Source organism: Ruditapes philippinarum, unplaced genomic scaffold, assembly GCF_026571515.1.
Source record: "Ruditapes philippinarum isolate M1 unplaced genomic scaffold, ASM2657151v2 ctg2445_1_1_1_1, whole genome shotgun sequence".
Classification (NCBI taxonomy): domain Eukaryota; kingdom Metazoa; phylum Mollusca; class Bivalvia; order Venerida; family Veneridae; genus Ruditapes; species Ruditapes philippinarum.
Window position 1 is genome coordinate 14,569 of NW_026861439.1, and position 5,292 is coordinate 19,860.

Genomic DNA, 5,292 nt, shown 5'->3' on the forward strand with positions numbered 1-5,292 from the left:
CTATTTTTGCATATTATATTTGCAATGTGTTAATTACTGCCGTTGTTCCCTTCACAATATATCATTTTCAAATACATAATACATTTTTTTAAACATTATCATGAAATTGGAAGCATGCTGTTTTAATGTTCAGATGATATACTCAAGGACGTTGTAATAAAAGTAGTTAATCGATCCACGTACATTAAACATTCCAACATTTATGTATTATGTGAAACATACTGAATTCAAATTACACGCTCATAATGACGAAGGTTAGCCTGATATGATATATAGTGGGTGCATATATAAGAAACATCATGTAAATAGATTATATCATTATCAAGAAATTACGAAAGAAACCACAAGTGATTTCATGTTACCTGTTTTAAATGATTCATGATGTTTTTAAATTCAATGGCAACCATGCTTGCGGATCTTTCATATCATTTAATTAATCGATATATGAATTAAAATATAATTACATCCAGGACAGTTTAACAGCCACCGGCAAACTTTTGATCAAAGGGCAAGGTAATATCATATCTTATTATCACTATTATTTTATATGTGTTATAGTCAAGATCTAGCGCGCTTCTGTCCGTTAATCCATATGTCTGTCCTTCTATGAGACACTTTCATGTCCACTCAACTATTTGATATCTCTAACCTCGGAGACCTAGGTTAGTATAACTAAATAAGGCCATAACCCTAAGTAAGGAGACAAACTCTATACGGTTCCCCTTTGTGGGCCTATTATTATTTTCTTTGAATTCCTAATCAGTTACAAATTATTTATCATTTAATGATTAACCTGTCTTTGCCCTGTCCTTTTTGTGTTTGGGGTCCGCCTGGGGTCCTTGCCATTGGTTCTTGTTGCTGGGTCATGTGGGGGTTGCGTTCATTGAACGCCGCCTTTCCTTGTTGATCTTGTTTATCATATTCTATAGATATTTAAGTAAAGTGGTTAAGGGTCAAGGTTACAGTGACTCTTAGCAGAAAATATTCTTGTCTGCTTAATATCTTGAGACAGAATAAGGCAATGTATCAGACATTTGATAAAGACATTGGCCATGGGATATAGATGATCTATTTAATTTTGGAAGATTTTAGGGTCAAACAAATAGATCAAAGTCAACTAAGTAGAAGATAATTGTCAGTTTATCAATTTAGAACAAGGAAAGAAAAAGCTAATTTAAAAGTTTGTGAAACCGGACATTGCACATGATCAGGTAATTATGTTTCTTGACTGGAGTTTAAGGTCGCCTAGAAACTAAGTAAGAATAAAACATTGTCCAATCAATAACATAATAAGGAACAAGCCTACGTTGAGGTATTGTTAATGGCAAGCCCCATTCTTTTTCCAGGTCAATAAAGGCAAGGTCACAAGTCACAGTGACATTAAGTAAATGTCATCATTAGTTTAATGATATGAGAAGGAATAAGCCTATGTGTGTTTATTGCCAGTAAATGTTTTCTTTTTATTAAATAATCAAATTTCTAAAATTAATTTACAAAATACATATATAAATGTCCGGCTTTATTTGTCATCCAAAGAAAGAGCTGTATTTCTTAAAAAAATGTGTTACTTTGGTAATTATAGAAGAACAAAAGTCAATACTCTATCAAATTCAATTCATATTCGCAAGTACTTCTTAGAACCGAGTTCATAGAATAGTAGTGACGTAATAAAGTGAATACATTTATTTGGAAGCCAAATAAAGCTTAGCACTAAGTATGTAAGTATTCGCCCGTAGCTGTTATACAGAAATTCGAAACATTCTCTTGTCGCTATTGCTCCTGTCGAAGTTTCTAATTTCTGTAGAACAGAACGGATGAATGCTAGCATATACTTAATGCAGATGCCCTCACGATTTTTTAAACATTTCTTCTCTATGCAAAACATTAAGTTCGAACTTTTTTGCACAAGACTCGTCCCATTTATTTCAACCTATTTAAGTTTTTCAAACGAACGATGTAATAAAATACGTGTGATATTACAAGCAAAAGATAAAAGTGAACTTTCTCATCTTAATGAAATTAGAAAAGGTTTTAACGATTCGGAAGAAAATACGTTATGCTTTGAAACGGCTCGATAAGGTATTCCAAGCGCCAGTAGTTTCATTTGCACTTCCATTATATAATACCTGCACTGTTTATCGTAGTCCTGTGTTAAGCTTGCTGCAGCTGGATGTGTATGTTGATAGATAAAGTGCGGCGCTTTGTTTTCGAGTTGAGATGATTTTATGACATTATTCTTAAGTTGATAAGCCGATGTATTCTTCAATGAACATAAGAGGCTGGACTTTTCTCTTAAAAAGAACAAGTTCGAAACTATTTAAACATATGTTTAATGGGTTAAATACTAACAGGGTTACAGAAACATATTCATTATCTGAAACGATATGAATAGAGATATTATCAGATTGCACCAAAGCACCTTCTTTAATCTGAATGCACTAAATTGTATCATTAACATATTGTTATGTAAACAAGTGAAGATGATTCAGCATAAACTACACACAAGGAATGATACATGAGTTTAATAAAAATGTAATTCAATTACGGAATTATCATTTGTACTTGATATACATTCTAAATTTCTAAATATTTATAATGCTCGTTTCTTATGTTTGAGGAATCACGTGAATAAATAATTGAACTGCAATCATAAGGTCAAAGAAATGTTTATACTTTGATTGCAAGGCCACAGCTGTGTGACATGGAACTAAATATCTTGGAAACTGTAGAAACCATAGTTAACACAATCGATGATAAATACTATGAAAAGAGAAATTACTGATCTTTATCAAATGATAACCGGATTTTTTTTATTTCCCATGATAAAAGTTATAATGAAAGTAATGAAACTTTTAAATTAATATATGCATTTTATATTACTTCTGTGATTCGATTCAAATTAAATGTAAAAAGGCCTATTTAAGAAAAAAATATTTCCCAGAGCAGTGAAAAAACGTTTTAAATTTGTAAGTTTTAGAAGGTCTATTCGTAAAAGAAAACCTTGTTTCAACCACTTGTATTTGAACTGAAAATGAATTGATATCTACTTGAAGGTTCCTAATACATAGAGTAAATTCATATTTTTCCTATCAATACGGGATTTATTTCATTCCATTCAATAAAAATAAATACATATTTTACGAGTGGCAGTTGCCATGAGTGAAATATGATAATTTCCATTGCTTATGCATATTGTGTAAATTTATTACTTGAATCTTGGTTTTCATTTACTATTTAAAATCTTAGTTATGTACATATATCCTCGGGTTTGACTTTCTTGAAATAGTTTTGCTAATCAATCTGGAGGCATGCAGATTTAAGACCTTCATTTCTATATGTTCCCATGCGACCATGAAAAGGAAAATAAATAAAACATCTGGTTAGGTTCGTATTACGCATATGCTTGCATCAAAGCAAACTACATTGTATTAAAACAATACAGTATCAAAAGTAGCCTTTTGTAGAAATTAAAAGGAAACTACATAAAATGTTATTTTATTAGTATAGTGATTTTAACATGAAATGCAACAGCAGCGTAAGGATTCGTTTAATTAATATCCATTGTTTAAATAGAAGCAAAGTAGTTAATATGTCAGATTTTACAGATACCATGAGAGTTGTAAATGACGCAAAATTCGATTGGATTGTAACAGCTTACTGCTGTATTTCAAGTTATACAGAAATAATCATTTGCTGGCTAAGCTGGGTTTTACGGCGCACCAACACAATTTAGGTAATAAAGCGCCAAAACAGGAAAGATGATTTGTCTTACCTCGGGTTTTTTCGTGTTACAAACTTCAAGAAACAACAAAGGTCAACCACCTCAGCTAAAAGATGCATAGATTCCAATTCTGCTGCAATTCTGATACCTCACCCCTTAGAGGCAACCCTTTAGCCACAAAGAGCTGAAATAATATGATAAACATTTATATCATATTTATATTCCTTATAGATATGTGGCATACGACAATCCGTATTAGTGTTTTCATATGTAGAGTATATGAAGCTTATATAATTAAGCAAAATTTATTGAAACATTCTAACGTATTTTGTGTTATTTGGAAGTTCGATTCATTTGGTCATTGTGTGTCCAAGTGATGTACCTCCACTCCAGTTCAGCAGGCCTGCCGCCTTTTTGGTTTTTATTTGGCACCTTCTAGAATTAATTAAATAAGGTGTTATACTTTCGATGCTCTAGGCAGGGGGTGGAATGGGATATTTAGTACAAAAACAATATTTAGTAACTCTTTTCTATACAGGACGCAATCAAATCTCGCTTTAAAGGTAACTGTATTGGTGCATTTTATCAGCGCATCATAATCACTATGTTTAGATAAATGCAATATAATTGCCACTTTTCCAAGGGGGTCATACCATGCGCGCGCATGCACAACGCGAAATTCTGACGAGAAAGGGAAGACTTGTGTCAAAGTATTTTGAGTATTAAAACTAGAAGTTTTATTCAAATCTTTTCTGATTGCTTCATATGACTCGTTTTTGTTCAAAATACCGGTAGAAAAAGTGTTCGCGGTATCAGAATTTTGAAGATGCGCGCGCATGGTATGACCCCCTTGTTTTCGTGAATGTCTTGAATTGTTTTTCACAATTTTTTAATCAAATCGTAAGTTAAATCAAACTGATATCATTATGAATAAGGTATTTTGTAAAACGTGTGTTTGTGTCTTCCTAATTGTAAATTATGATACCATACTATTTTTCATTTTATAAATCTCAAAATGACGGTCTTGTAACTTTATGTTCCAAAATTATCCTTTTTTTTCTTTCTTCTTTTCTTCTTTAATCAAATAAACCCATATACTAGACAGCTATTTATATCGTGATATACATGTGTCTTGTAATGTGATTGTTATGAGTAATTTATCAAACTAGTGATATCTAAAGAGCAATAAAACCACAACTGTACACTGAATACCGTGTATTGATAATGTTGGTGAGGACTACGAAACATTCCAAGTTTCTTAGTCAATATTGCTGTATTTTCTAATCTATTAGTCATATTATTTTTGAGATCAAACTCTGTAACAATGTCATTTTCGCCTAAAAAATAGAGAAACACAGAATCCCTTAATTTTGCCTGTTCATCAACGGTATTCTTTTTTTTTATTTTACAAACAAAGCCATCAAATCATGTACATTATTTAGTTTAATCAAATACTACAAAATTCCAACGAAGCCAACAATAGCACGATTGATTTCATCGTTGAACTAAACCACCTTAAAACCCAGACAATATTTCTTTACACCGTTATGTAACCTACATTTGTAATAATA